Source organism: Corapipo altera, unplaced genomic scaffold (genome assembly GCF_003945725.1).
Source record: "Corapipo altera isolate COAL_440 unplaced genomic scaffold, ASM394572v1 164, whole genome shotgun sequence".
In the NCBI taxonomy this organism is placed as follows: domain Eukaryota; kingdom Metazoa; phylum Chordata; class Aves; order Passeriformes; family Pipridae; genus Corapipo; species Corapipo altera.
In genome coordinates, this window is record NW_020884969.1 from 803,801 (window position 1) to 818,841 (window position 15,041).

Here is a 15,041-nt window from a genome sequence, read left to right on the forward strand (position 1 = left end):
CTCAGCCTGGAGAAAAGGAGGCTCAGGGGGGACCTTCTCACTCTCTGCAACTCCCTGACAGTAAGGTGGAGCCATGTGAAGGTTGGTCTCCTTTCCTGAGGAACAAACAGTAAGATGAGGAAAGAGTCTCACATTGTTCCAGGGTAGGTTTAGATTGGATATTGTGAATTATTTCTTCCCTCAAAGGGTTGTCTATTCCTGGCACAACTGCCTGGGGCAGTGGTGGAGTCCCCATCCCTGGAGGGATTTAAAAGCCATGTAGATGTGGCACTTGGGGACATGAGTGAGTTCTGGCCTTGGCAGTGCTGAGGGATGGTTGAACTCAGTGATCTTAGAGGACTTTTCCAACCTGAATGCTTCTGTGATTATAAATGTAGAATATTTGATCTAGACTTACTAGAAAGAAACATATTTAATTTAACTTCTGGTACTAAAAGTACACCTAAGAATAATGAGATCTATCCTAAACATAGGCTATAACTGAGCTTGGCTCAATAAATTACACCAGTTTGGTGGATTTTTTTGGTCCTACTTGTGGGAACATTCAGAGCTGCCTCAAAGTTTATTTGGAACTGTCCCATACAAACTGCTCACAGGGTTTTTTTGCATTTTGCATTCTTTCTGCATTAGCTGACCAGGCTTAGTCACCTGGTGTCATCCTCATTTCTTGGCTGCACAAACCAACCTCGTGTCACAGAGATCTGGCCACGAGGCCTCTCAGGGAGGGAGTTCTGACTTGCCCTCCACGAACACCTCAGCAAGCCCACAAGCACGTTTGGCACATGCCCTTGCCATTAAAGTTCAGGCAAAGTGAACACTGAAGTCAGAAAAACGTGGCACTTGGCCAATCCATGGAAAAGAAAATCAGTGCAGATAATTCCAGGTGTATTTTGCAGTACTTTTCCAGATCTATTCCGGTTTTGTTGGGGATTCACTTACCCATTTCAACACACTATCACTTTAAGCTTCCTCAAAGGCATGCAAAGCTCCTTAATAAATAATCTTACTATTTCTTATCACATCTGCCTTTGAGTGAGAGACAGGACAAATGGAACAGCGTTCACGGTTGAATCCAGGTCAGGATCAGATGTAAGCTAGGAAGTGGTGGTAGTGAAGAGCTGAGTGATCCCTGGGGTGTTATGTAAGCTTTGAATTAACTCCTACGTGTTTCAGAAATTGGTGGTTTTAGGGTGGGTGTGAGGCCAGGGAAGGCAGAAGTAGGACTGAATCTCTCCCTAAACTTTCACTTGTTGCCTGTTCCCAGAGTATGTAAACACATTTTACTCCATGGATTGAGGGGTGTGAGCTGGACTGGCCAACCTTTAATCTTCAGGAGAGGCAGGAGCAAGAAAAGAGATCTTCAGATCTGTTGAGGTTGGTAAAGGTAAATGTGAAAACATGAAAAAAAGTAGGTGGTTAAGTATTGGAAGGTGCTGCCCAGGGAAGTGTCCAAGGAATGGCTGGATATGGCACTCAATGCTCTGGGCTGGGTGAAAAGGTGGGAATTGGTCACAGGTTTGACCTGATGATCTTGGAGGTCTTTTCCAACCTAAATGATCCTGTGATTCTGTGACTGCAGAAGCGAAGAATTTTACAGACAGGATTTTGAATAGTCCTTGCCTAATATTGTGAAAGCTAGTAAAGTTTATAAAGGCTGAGATAAGCTAACACAGAAACAAGTGTTTTTGCAGGAAGGGATGGCAGGAGAGTTTGGAGGAATTGCAGTCAAGAATCTGTAAGATCTGGCAGCAATCCAGATGTGGGTGTTTGGTGTGAAGGACATGTGGGCTTGTGAGTTTGAGTGTCATGTGAGTGGGGGTCATTCACAGCAAGAGGAGAAGTTTGTGGTGGGAGATAACGAGGTGTTCTTTTAGCCATGAGAAAAGGCTGCTCAGGGATTTCATGGAGTCTCCCTCTCTGGGGACATTCCAAACCCACCTGGACGCTTTCCTGTGTCACCTGCTCCAGGTCACCCTGCCCTGGCAGAGAGGTTGGACTGGATGGTGGTCAGAGGTCCCTTCCAACCCCAACTATTCTGTGATTCTGTTGTCAGAACCACTGGGAAAAGGCTCAGGAAGGACAGGAGACACCCAGCAGTGGAGAGCAACAGCTGCTACCATGAGTGTAGAGAATGATGTCACCAGGAGAGAGGATGAGGGTGAGGAAGAAGTACCAGGACACTCAGATCAGGTGTGGGGAGAAGGCAGCAAGGCAAAATGAGTCTAAAAAATGTGGTGTCCATTGCTGTGAAGGAGAGCTGGATCTCAACTGCAGCTCACATAGAGGAGGGGCAGGAGGTGGCTTTTTTTAGCTGGTTGGGTTTTTTTAAATGTCAATTCAAATATGGAATCTTTTAAAGGAAATCAACCATTACGTGCATGAAGTTTTGAGTGTCTCAATATGAAATATCTTCTTTTTTTTTTTTTTGTTTCTCCATACGTTCTTTCAGCTGCCTTGGAAAGAGTAGTTAAGGCAAAGTAAAATTTTTCATTTAATTTCAATTTTTTTTTTTTACTTTCTCATCTCTCAAAACTATCAAAGGAATGCTAGTTCAAGGGTCAGCCCAGGAGGAAATGCAGTGCCTTTTTTTTTTTCCTTTTTGACTTCGGTTTTGTTTTTGTTTGTTTGTTTGTTTTTCCTCTTTTCCGTATTTCAGATATTAATTTTCGGCACTTTTTTCCACACCAGTTCTTAAAAAATATTTTTAAAAATTTTATTTGAAAGGTCAGTAAGGAGATTCCCCTTGAAGTCTTCATTTTTGGTAATTTAGAGCCAGGTCACAAGGAATGAGACACAGCTGATGAAACAGCCTTATTGTCACTGTCTGTGTTCATCATCTTGAGCTTTTTTCCCAGATAGTGGAAAAGAAGTAATAGTTTTAAGATAGAGTTCATTTGAGACATCTAGTTAAGGTTTAAGAGCTGTGGGAGACAGTCCAGAGGAGGCCACGGAGATGCTCCGAGCGCTGGAGCCCCTCTGCTCTGGAGCCAGGTTGGGAGAGCTGGGGGGGTTCAACTTGAGAAGAGAAGGCTCCAGGGAGACCTTGGAGCCCCTTCCAGAGCCTAAAGGGGCTCCTAAAGAGCTGGAGAGGGACTTTGGACAAGGGCCTGGAGGGACAGGACAAGGGGAAATGGCTTCCCACTGCGAGAGGACAGAGTTAGATGGGAAGGAATTTTTGGCTGTGAGGGTGGTGAGGCCCTGGCACGGGTTGCCCAGAGAAGCTGTGGCTGCCCCTGGATCCCTGGGAGTGTCCAAGGACAGGCTGGATGGGGCTTGGAGCCACTTGGGCTAGTGGAAGCTGTCCCAGCCCATGGCAGGGTGTTGGAGTGAAATGTGCTTTAATTGAGCTTTATTTTTCTGGTGCCTCTGAAAGAGGGCTTGAGTGACCGTCTCAAGCAGAGACTTTACAGACATCCACATCCAGCCTGAAGTATCCTGCCCAACTAGGGTTGATGTGTCACATGGTATCCAGGCACTGGCTGATCCTTGTCACTCCTCCCTGGCTGCGCACGATCCCTCCTACCCCGTTGGGGGTTGAGCAGTTGTGGGGCCACCTGACTGTACTACCCCAGCAGAACACTTTGTTCTTCCAGAACAGCCCCAAAACATCTGGGAAGGAGGGTGTGTGTAGGAAATACCCACCATTGTCCCCCACCTGGGGGAGGAGGGAAAGCATTGTCCTTTCTGCTCCTGCCCAGTGCCTGAACGGAGCAGGTGTTCGGCAAGCACTGATCCCAAGAGATCCTGGGAGCTCCTGTGAGTCCTGCTGGCTCATCTGATCCAAGATTCTGGCACTGGGATTCAATAGATGGGGGAAAGAAAGAACAGCTCATTGTGTGAAAAGTGTAGGCAAGCGAAAATTGCAGAAAACACCACATTTAGACTTTGGCCGGGGTACCAGGATTAGCAGTGCTGCCCTTGATGAGAGGTCAGAGTTCTGCTGACATGAACTAAAATCAAAAACAAGTAAAAGTTGGAAGGATGTAAATCTTGGGGATGGAGCAAAAGTAGCGGAAAAAGCAGGATTATTAATAATTTTAAAAGGAGGACAATAATTCAAAATTGGCCGAGTTATCAAACACCTTTAAAAAAAAAACACCAAGAAAACCTATCCTAAAGAAGAAAACTATAAGAGTAGTTTGGACAGGATTTAAAGTGAGGAAGGAAGTCCCTATGAAAAAAAAATGTAATGGACAAAGAACAAATGAAGGAATCCTTGGAAAAAAAAATGGAAAGAACAGAGATCAGCTTTGGTGATCGTGTTGACGAGTTGGACGTTAGAGAAGGAACTGAGAAACCAAGTGTATCACTTCCCAAAGATGATAACTGGGATGAATAAAAGAGAAAGGACAGGGATAATATCCCTGATAACTCTTTTTTCCCTACTACTCAAGGCCAGAAGGAGAGAGTCATTCCAGGTGAGACATTATGTCTTCTGATACAGTGGAGCAAACGTTAAGGCACAATAAGTGCACAGCTGGATGGCACAAGAATTGTAGAGAAAAGGCTGAAGAAACACATGATGCCAGAGAAACTTGACTGCTCCTACTGTTTGTCAGATTTGACACAGTGCTTAATTTGGCTTGGAAAATTATTTGAAATGATTTTAAAGGGAGACATTGTTGGTTGAATAAGTGCTGGCCACAGATTCAGTAATAAACACTGAAAAAGTGAGAAAGAATATACATGTTGAAATGTGGAGAAATCTGATTTGATTTACTGTATTTTAAGGGTGTAAAAGGCACAGTAATGAAAATCAAAATTGGTTATCATTCGGAAGGAGCTGAGGGCATCAGAAAGGAAAGAGAAATGGTATCAAGGGGCCTAGAAATGTTGACAACATAAGAAAAATAAGATCTGTACTGCAGGAAAAAGCAAATGTTGCATATCAAGGGTTTAATAATTAAATGTTATTATAACTGTAAAACAGGGAAATGATGGTGGTGTAGAGGAAATTTACTTGTGCCTTCCAATGAATGGAAAACTAGGATGCAAGTGTTGTTGTACACATGGATAGCCCCACACTGAGCTCGGGAGGTCAGTGGCCTGAAGTTTGCAGAGTTGGGTGGTGTCCTGAGGAAAAAGGGTTTGCATGGAAACTGGGGGAAAAAAAAAAAGGATTCCAACACCTGCAGTTGCCAGAACCTGTGGTGAGGTTCTTCTGAGCTGACAAATCCAGATCCACCCAGCGTCCATTGAAACCTCTTCAAAGCTCGTGGTGTCTTTCTTGGTTCATCTTTCAGCAACTGGCCTTTGAGTGTCAATTTTTAGGCATGTCTTGCCTCAGATCCTAGTTTTTGTGCATATTCCTAGTTCTTCAGATGCTCACTCTAATCAGCTGGTTTGTCTCCCTGGATACTGAGCTTTGCTCAGCCTCCTTCTTTGTTCCCCTTCACAGAGAGGAAGATGTGGAAGCAAAGCTTGGGTTGTTCAGGACAATGGATGCATATGAATTAACCAGCCTAGGAAATCTCAACTGGTTGTCTATAAACTACTTGAGTGTCTGAGTTTCCTCCTTGGAGATGGAAACAGCCCTGGAATGAGATGTGGGAGGTGGAGGAGTCACCTTGTGTGGCTGTGATCGTGTAAGCAAGGCACAGAAATACCAGACAGTCTTCATGAGGAGACAAAAGGATTGTTAACATCTGCTCAACCCTGGCCTAATCCCTGTGATACACATCTCTTCCTATCATCACGTTCCTTTTGTGTAATCAATTGTGTCAGTTCTAGGTTTGAGTTTGGCAAACCATTCTTGCTGTGCTGTCTCTCCTGTCTGACGTGAGAAATAGAATCACAGAATCACAGACTATCCTGAGCTGAAAGGGACCCACAAGAATCATCAAGTTGGCCTTGCATGGGACAACTCGAAAATCCCACCCTGTCCCTGAGAGCATTGTCCAAACACTCCTTGAGCTCTGGCAGCCTTGGGGCTGTGACCACTGCCCTGGGGAGCCTGTTGAATGCTTAGCCACCCTCTGGGGGAAGAACCTTTTCCTGATACCCAACCTAAATCTCCCCTGACACAACTTCATGCCCCTCCCTCAAGTTCTATCACTGCTCACCACAGAGAAGATAAATAGCACATCTGTTTATCAGTTTCCTGGCACAAACATGCAGATCAGGTTAGACATAAAACTTCAAGCTTCACCTCAAAAGGAAACTCAGGGTTATTTTCCCTGATATTGCCAGAAATGTGAGTAAAGGGCAATGCTGATCACCTAAAACCCAGGATCTTTATAACAATATTGTTGGGAAGTGCCTGGCTACCATCAGAAACAACAGTTTTGTCCTCAGATTCTAGGGGTGTTTCTGACCTGTTTCTGGAGCTCAGTACGCATAGTCTAAAACACTCAGATGTAGCTGTTGAATTTTTCCATGGAAAAGGTTTTTAAGCACTGGAAGGGGCTGCCCAGGGAGGTGGTGGAGTCCCCATCCCTGGAGGTGTCCCAGGAATGACTGGGTGTGGCACTCAGTGCTCTGGGCTGGCTGACAAGGTGGTGATGGGTCACAGGTTGGACCTGATGATCTTGGCGGTCTTCTCCAACCTAAATCATTCCGTGATTCGGGATTGTTGCCCTGATAGACCACAGCTGGATGTTGAACAGCGTGTGGCAGAAATGGCCTCTCTGCTTCTGGTTTCTCAAGCCCTCGGTTTCATTTTAGGAAAGACAAATCCTACCTTTTTTTAGGAAATGAAAACCAACACTCTGCATTTGGGCTTCTCTGCTCCCTGCAGTGGGTGAATGTTTTATACTCACAGTGGATTTTTCAGCGTCCCAGGGGATCTGTCACAGTACAATTATATTGAGGAAGTCTGAGAACTGACTGATGGGAGACAACAGGGTGTGTAAGGGAAGGGATAAAAAACAGGCATAACCATGTCCCTGTCTCTGCTTGCCAAGGACCATAGAATTGTTAAGGTTGGAAAAGACCTCTGAGATCATCGAGTCCAACCATTCACCCAGCACTGCCAAGTCAACCACTAAAACATGTCACCAGGTGCCACATCTGGTACATTTCAAGGGATAATGATTCCACCACTTTCCTGGGCAGCCTGAGAGATGCTCCATGTGCTGTCCATCATCTTGTTTTATTATGTTGAACTCATGTACAACTGTCCCCCTAAACAGAAAGCAAATGACATCACTCAGGTGTTTGAACAAAGTGTGGAGCTGAGGACTCAATCCCAGAAAGGTCTGTCCAGTCTGACATCCTGAACCTGTTACCAAATCTTCACGGCTCAATCCCTGTTCTCTGAACTTCTGCTGATGCCATGAGCTTTGCTCCTCAGCCTCATAAATGCACCTGTTATTTGCTATTTGCCAAGAGTGTGACTCTTGGAAAAGTAATAATGTTTCTCAACGGTGTTTTATCTCATGTTGAGGGGACCCAAGTTCGTAATTTAAACCCATGGAGACCTATGTATCCACTCTAGAGCCACTGTCAACAGAATAAATGCTTTCAAAAGTAAGAAACATAGAAAAAAAACCCCACTTTTTAGCAATTTCTACAGATTTTTTTCTCCCACCTGTGGCTGATGGCTGAAAAACTAATTAGATAATATATCTGCAATAGCAGGGAGATCTGCTGTAGGTGAATCTTATCCCTGAGACTAATTCTTATCCTCCAAAAAGCTAGGCTTCTTTATTACCCAGGTTAAGTGTGATGTAATCCTTTGCATTGGAGGCTGTACCTGGAAATGCAACTTGGATTGGTGTGCTTTGAAGAATGACTTGTTTCAAAGGGATATGGACCCAAATAAAGAAAAAGCAGTCCATTCTTTAAAAAAAAACCCATGACAAACTAGTAGAAAACTACTCCCCCTCCAAATCCCACCAAAAATCATCCAAAACCCCAGAACAAGAAAAAAAACATTACTTATTAAGATCTACCTCACATGTATCAATGAATATTTAAGTTTCTTAGGAGAGAATCCAGTGATCATGGAAGGGAAGAGCTAATAAGGTTAAAATAATTAGAGGTGGAAAATTCTACCAGATCCCAGGAAACATCTCTGATGATGGAACAGTTCAAATGGCTGCAAAGGATGTATCACATGAAACTGGCACTAAGCTGGATCTCAAATACTACATGAACCTGAGCCAAGGAGAGTGCAAGAACATTTGGAGAAACTGCCTTTGCTAAATCACAAAATAAACTAGGCTGGAAGGGGTTTTTGAGATTCCCTGGTCCAACCACACACTCACAGCCAGGTTCAGTAGATCAGATTTTTTGGCTGAATTTTGAATATCCTCAGGATTGGCTATTCCTCCACCTCTAATGCCCCAGTCTCTCATCATCATCATGAATATTTTTTTTTCTAATACCAAAATGGCATTTTTCATGCTGCCACTTGTATCTGCCATGTCTTAGTGCTGTGCCAAGCATTTTTGGGAGGTGTGGCTCTCTCTACACCAGACCTACACCATACCATGTAGTTACAGATAATGATATGGATGTTTCCAAGGCCTCCAGGTTTAGAAGTGCTGGTGCTCTCATCCTCCCCCTTCACATCATGCACTCCTTCAATCCTAGAAGGGACCTTAAAAACCATCTAATTCTAACTCCCTGCTACAGGCAGGGACACCTCCCACAGACCAGGCTGTTCCCAACCCTGCCCAACCTTGGCCTCCTGTTTTGTCCCATCACCTTGGTGGAATTGCTGGACTCACTCCATCGTTCCAGTATCTTTCTTGTCCTATGAAGCATAAACCTGGACACAGTGTCCAGATGTGCTCTCAGAAGATCCAAACAGAAGGGAGTTACAGCTTCTCTTGGCCTGTTCAGGAAACTCTTGCCAACACATTGCAGTAGGTGGGTGATGTTCTTTGCCACATGGGCTCAGCTTGAGTCCTGTTCAACTTCTTGTCCACTGACAGCCCCAAAGCCCCTTCTGCAGAGCTGCTGCATGGAGGCTTAGTGTTCCTGACACCAGGTTGGTGTTTTCTTCTCCTGGGGGTCACATCAGCCAAGTTCCTCAGTCTATCCTGGGAAAGGGTCCTTCCAAATGCCAGTCCTGCCCTCCAGCACATCAGCTACTCACAGCAGTTTGGTGTTACTGGGGAACTCGCTGAGGGTGCCCTTTGTCACCATCCATGTCACTAATGAGGGTTTCTGGACAGTGCTGCCCTTCCCTTGCCATTTCAACCCTGGGGATCTGCAAAGACCCCCCTACCTGTTGTCCTGTTGCTTTGAGTAATGAAACATCCAGATCACAGACATGGAGACCGAAATGAGAGAGGACTTGAGAGAAACTGTCACTGGGCTTCTTTTTGCTCAGTACCCTGACTGTCCTCACCTGTGAGGAAGAGGACATGGACACAGCTTAATAGAGGAAATATCCATATGGTGAATCCCAGAATCACAGAATGATTTGGATTGGAAGGGACCTTAAAGATCATCCAGTTCCACCCCCTGCCAAGGGCAGGGACAGTTTCCATTAGACCAGGTTGCTCCAAGCCCTGTCCAGTCTGACCTGGAATGTTTCCAGAGCTGGAGCATTTACCCATTCATCCAACCAGTAAATTCCCAACTGAATCCCAGAAGAGAAGGAAAAGAAATAAATGATCTTAGATGCAATGAATCCAAACCCTCCCAGAAAATGGTCGGTGAAAATCGAATAATCTGTAGATGTCATCAAATCCAGGAGACAGAGGTTTGCATCTCCAGCCTGCCTTCTGATCCAACGGCGAGGATCAAGGGATGGTTGCGATGCCTGCAACTTCCAACACACTGTTCCTACCTAGAGGCGATTTTCATGGTGTTTAAAACCAGATCCAACAAAGACCTGGCTGAGGAAAAGTACTGTGTTTTAAGCTTATTCGACCATGGAAGAGAAGGACAGTGTTGGCTTTTCCAAACAATGAAAAACTTAAAATCCATTTGATAATCTTTTTCAAGTAATTTTAAGTAACAAATAAATCAAGGAGAAAATATAAATTCTATCTGTTGGGGTCTTTTTCAGAGAATTTTTATATTTTCACAGGCAAATGGACAAGTTGCTTTCCTGTCTAAACCTCTTCTCCTTTTATTAATCAAATGTCTCAAATTGTCCACGTTTCCATAAAATACTTCGGCTTGGTCAGACCATAAGTACTCCTTGTTAATTATGATCACTTTGTTATTTAAAAACTATTTTTATTCACTGAAAACAACACAGAACAAATTAAAATGAGCTTTTTTAGAGAAACATGATTAGATCTTGCAAAATGATGATTCATCTTCCTTGCTAGAAACATTCACCTTTTCTGGGAAAAATTTCAAATTAAATCATTTTGTTTATGATTTCCCTGGAAGACACACCTGGATTTTTCAACCAGCTGCATTTCCAAATGTTGATGGTGATCTGTAAATTTTTCTTCTGTCTGGAAGTAATGACTTTGCAAAAATAGAAGCTGCAATTACTTTTATGGGAAAAGAAGTTTTCAGTAAATATCTGCACACTGATTAATCAACAAAAGCCATACAAACATTGACACCAGGACTATTTAGGAGAGAGAAAAGGCAGAGATGTTTAGTACTGAGTGGGATTAATGAACTCCTGGACAGGGTGGGTTCTTGATAATTTAAAGTATTTAAGTCAAGTCTGGAAGCTTCTCATAAAGACCTCCTCATCTCTCCAACAGTGGATATGGACCTGGGGCTGAATTACTAGAGTCACATTCTCTGACAGATCTCCTGCCTTGGCTCAGGCCCCTTCTACAGTGATGCCTGGGTTCTTCTCATTCTTCTACATCCCCAATACAGAGAGGGTTGCAAAATAACCCTTCCAAGATAACCAGACAAGTGTGAGGGACAGAAGGTGAAGGCTGATGTGAACAGATGTTAATGCTGCAGGTGAAGAGGGCTCAAGGAGAGCTGGAGAGGGACTTTGGACAAGGGCAGGGAGCGACAGGACAAGGAGGAATGGCTTCAAACTGACAAAGGGCAGGGTTAGATGGGACATTGGGAAGGAATTCTAAGCTATGAGAGTGATGAGGCCCTGGCACAGGTTGCCCAGAGAAGCTGTGGCTGCCCCATCCCTGGAAGTGTCCAAGGCCAGGTTGGATGGGGCTTGGAGCAATGTGGTCTATGGAAGTTGTCCCTACCCATGGCAGGGGGTGGAACAAGACGAGCTTTAAGGTCCCTTCCAAACTCAAACCCTTCTATAGGATTTTGGCTAAGGGTTCACACACAGGACCACAGAACTTCCTCTATGTGAATTCCAAAAGCAGAGGTTTGATGGGGTTTAGAAGCCAGGACTTGCCTGCCTGCTCTAGCTTAGTCTTTTTGAGGTGTGAATTTGAACTGTAATGGAAGCTGAAAAGCCGGGACCAGGCTCCCTGGCACAGCCCAGATGGAGCAGAATGACATCTGTGTGGGGTTCAGTCTTTCCCACAGGTGGACTCCTGCAAATGTTCCTATAGAGCTGCTGATTTTTTATACTAAATGCAGAGGGATGACCTTGCTCTTCTGGGTCAAGGATACCACAGGAATGGCCTCTGGACCTGAAAGATGTGATGTTGACAGGTGAAAAAGTAATGCTGTAGGAAGAGGACTATAATGGCTCATACACTGACCTTACATTTAGAAGTTTCATATTAAAGACCTGAAAAGTGAAACTTGCTGAACATATTCTTTCAGGATCCCCAAATCCCTTCATTTCCAATTAAAGCCCTCTATGTCCCTGATCTCTCTGCAAGTAATTGGTTTCTAAAAAAGGTACTTAGTGCTGTGAATGATATTGGTGCACATGCACAATGGCTTTGTAAGTAGTAGAATCATGGAATCACAGAATTATCAGGGTTGGAAAAGACCTTCAGGATCTTCAGGTCCAACCTTCAAGAGTTCCAGTCCATACAGAAATGAGATTTCCCCCTGATTTTGTACCTAAATCCAACTCATAGAATTTTTGTATGTGTGTGTCTTTTCTTTGCAAAGAGGAAATGTGAGAAAAAGCAGAAAGGCTCTCACAGGTGAATTATGAAAGAACAAGTCATTTCCCATTATTTATCACTCACAAGTTGCTTGTCTGTTCTTATTTCATGCCCAAATCTCTATGATCCAGCTGCTGAGCATCCATCTGTGCTTGTGACTTTGACATCCGCCACAAGCTTGAAAATATTTGGGTTAGGACTCCCAGATTTTCCTTGGTTAAGATAATATTTCACTGAAAAAAAATTGATATGAATCTCAGTCATCAACGTCCTGAGTAAGGGACTATCAACCAGACACACAGAAATCCTTCAGAGGTACCAGCATCTTTACTGTAGCTCCGTTGATTTCCCTGGAGTTACCTGAAACATAAATATGATTCCAAAGTATTGATGAGTGGGTTGGATCAGGAAAGTTTTCCAGGTCTCTGTAGGCCTGGAAAATATTACCTCTCTGTCCTGTATTGCATTTCCACTTGTACAGGTATGATTTGAGAGGAGCAGCACCGAGTCAGATTTATACCTGAGTTACATGGGCACAAGCAAGGGAAGGATTGGACAAACTGTGCCTAAATCTCTGATGGATTTGAGAACCTCCTCCAGAAGCTTAGGTAGCTTTTCTTTCTATCCTTAGCAACACAGTCCTGATTAACCCTCCGAGCTGTGGTCAGTCATTTTGAGGACAGTTTGATTGGCAGCAGGTAATTAATTAACCTGCTCATGCTTTTCCCTGCCTTGTACAGTGAGTTTGATCCTGTAGGTGCCTGGTTGGAAGTGTCACCTTTTTTTTTTTTTTAATTAATATTATGTTGATTTGTTTTTAATCTCTTGGATATTCCGTAAGAAAAAGCCACCTTGAGGAAAAAGGATGAAGTGTTTCAATGTAAGTACAAAATTATGCATTGAGACTCCCCTTATTTGTCTATTAAAGGATGTATTTGGGCAAGATGGGCATTTTTGTTGCCTTGGCTGATTAACAGTAGGATCCTTTTTCAATTCTGACACTTCAGATACATTATATTAAACTTCTCTGTGTGGGAACTGTTTATATTTCCTGCAAGGTTTTTGTGGAAGGCTCTTTATTGACATGATAAATGCAGATCTGATAGACTATCTAGCCTTGGGTAGGTAGCAAACTCTATCACCCAAAACATAAGTAATAATATTCCTTTACATTGCTGATCCCTTCCCAATCCTGTGAAATTATTATGAAAATTATTATTGGGAAAGTATGCTATGATTTGTCCTGTATTTATTTTTTTTTGGTACTTCTTACAATGTGATTTAACAGCTTGAAAAATGCAGAATAAATTCTTGGGAAGCAGATTTCTATCAACATATTGTGGATCAGTTTGTCCAGTGACTACAATCTGGATAATGGGTTTGTTTGGAAATTATGCTATTGGTGTCTGAAAGTTTTAATGTGGGACTTGTGCAGAAAAAGTTAACCCCACCTTTCTGAAAACTGTTGAAAAACTAGAGAAATGAGATATTTTTTCCCTGGAAGTGATGAGTTTGAGTGATGGATTGACCTTTAACTGGGAAATAAATAAGTGAATAATTGCTTGGTGAAATATGTGCGTGGAAAAAGTAATTCATGCTGAATTCTTTTTGTTGTCCATGGATGTAGAAGAAAAAAAAAAAGCAGGGATCTGTCAAAATAATAGTATTCCAAATGCTGCCTAATGTATTTTCCCTTTTAGCCAAGGTTTAACTTCCATTTATTACAGGAGGGGATTTGCTGTAATACAACATGCACCAATATTTCACTTCAAAGTTGCACAGTGAGAATATAAAGGTTTTGTTCTAAAATATGGAGAAAATCAACACTGACAGTTTTTTGAATGTTGCACCTCTGGAATCAATGACAAAATTCCTATTAATGACAGTGGGCAGCAAACTGATCCTCCAAAGAATAATTTGTGACTAAAATGACTATTGAAACTAGAACTTTATTCAGCTGCTTCAAGAGGAGTAACCAGGAGCAAACTGAAGGAAACCTGTCATTATAAATACATTTATTGTGTTCTAACTCATTTGCAAACATTAAAAAATCTCCTTTCTTGTGAGGGGTTTTTTAAAAGTCACCATGAAAAACCGAAATCAACTAAGAACATAATTTGGGAAGTAAACTGGATGTAGTTGTTTGTAGTCAGAACCATCTTCTGTCAGCTCCAATCCTACTCTGTTCCTTACTCACAATTCCAATGGCTTCCTGTCTATCTGTGAGCAGAGAGATGATCAGAATGTGACATCCCTAAGTGTCATTTTTAGAGTCTCCATTTAAGTTTGAGTACTTAACTCAGAGTAAACTGTGGGATCAGCATCAGTTGGGCTCATTACAACCAATATTTTAGCAGTTGTAAATAATATTAATATTTTTTTCCATGTCAAAATCAAAGTGTCTTCTTTTTTTCACATAGTAGTTCCATCTCATGTGAGGTCTGAATTTTTTAGTGTTGACTTTCAGAACAATGCCTAAGAAAGAGTCCAGTCCCTTCTCCACTTGCCTCCATCATGGCAAAGACATTAAAAGCACTTGTGTTCAAAAGTTGGGGTTCAACCAAACAGAAACAGCAAAGACAGTTTATCTTTAAAAGTGGAAGAAACCAACTGTTCCAACACAAATTGGGCAGAACCTTCTCCTCTCCTCTGTGCTTACCAATTGCAAATTTTCCCACTCATTAGCAGAACTGAGTTTTTTAAGTCCATTTGAGATCTTGTGATATTTCTTACAGTTATTTTTCTGCGCAACTGCTGTAAATTTTTCATGCAGAACTTACCTCGTGGCATGTCCACGTGCAGCTGTTCTAAAACCAGACTAACTCTGCCCATCAGGAAGCTCAGGACTGGTTTGTACTGCAAAGTGTAATCACTACATGAACAAATTCAGTTTTGGTTTGTTTTTTTGTTATGCTCCAGTTCATGGGGTTAAAGGGTTGCATGAGAATCTCAGCTCTCTGCTTGTAAAAATAAAGCTGAAATAATCACTGGCTCTGATAATTTCGGAGAAAACCTCAAAAGTATAAGCAAGGAAGACACAAAACTCCAAAGGACAACAATACACATCTTGTGGGTTTCTCCCGGGGTCTGACTCATGCTTTTTGTGCCTCGGGGGTGACTAACACT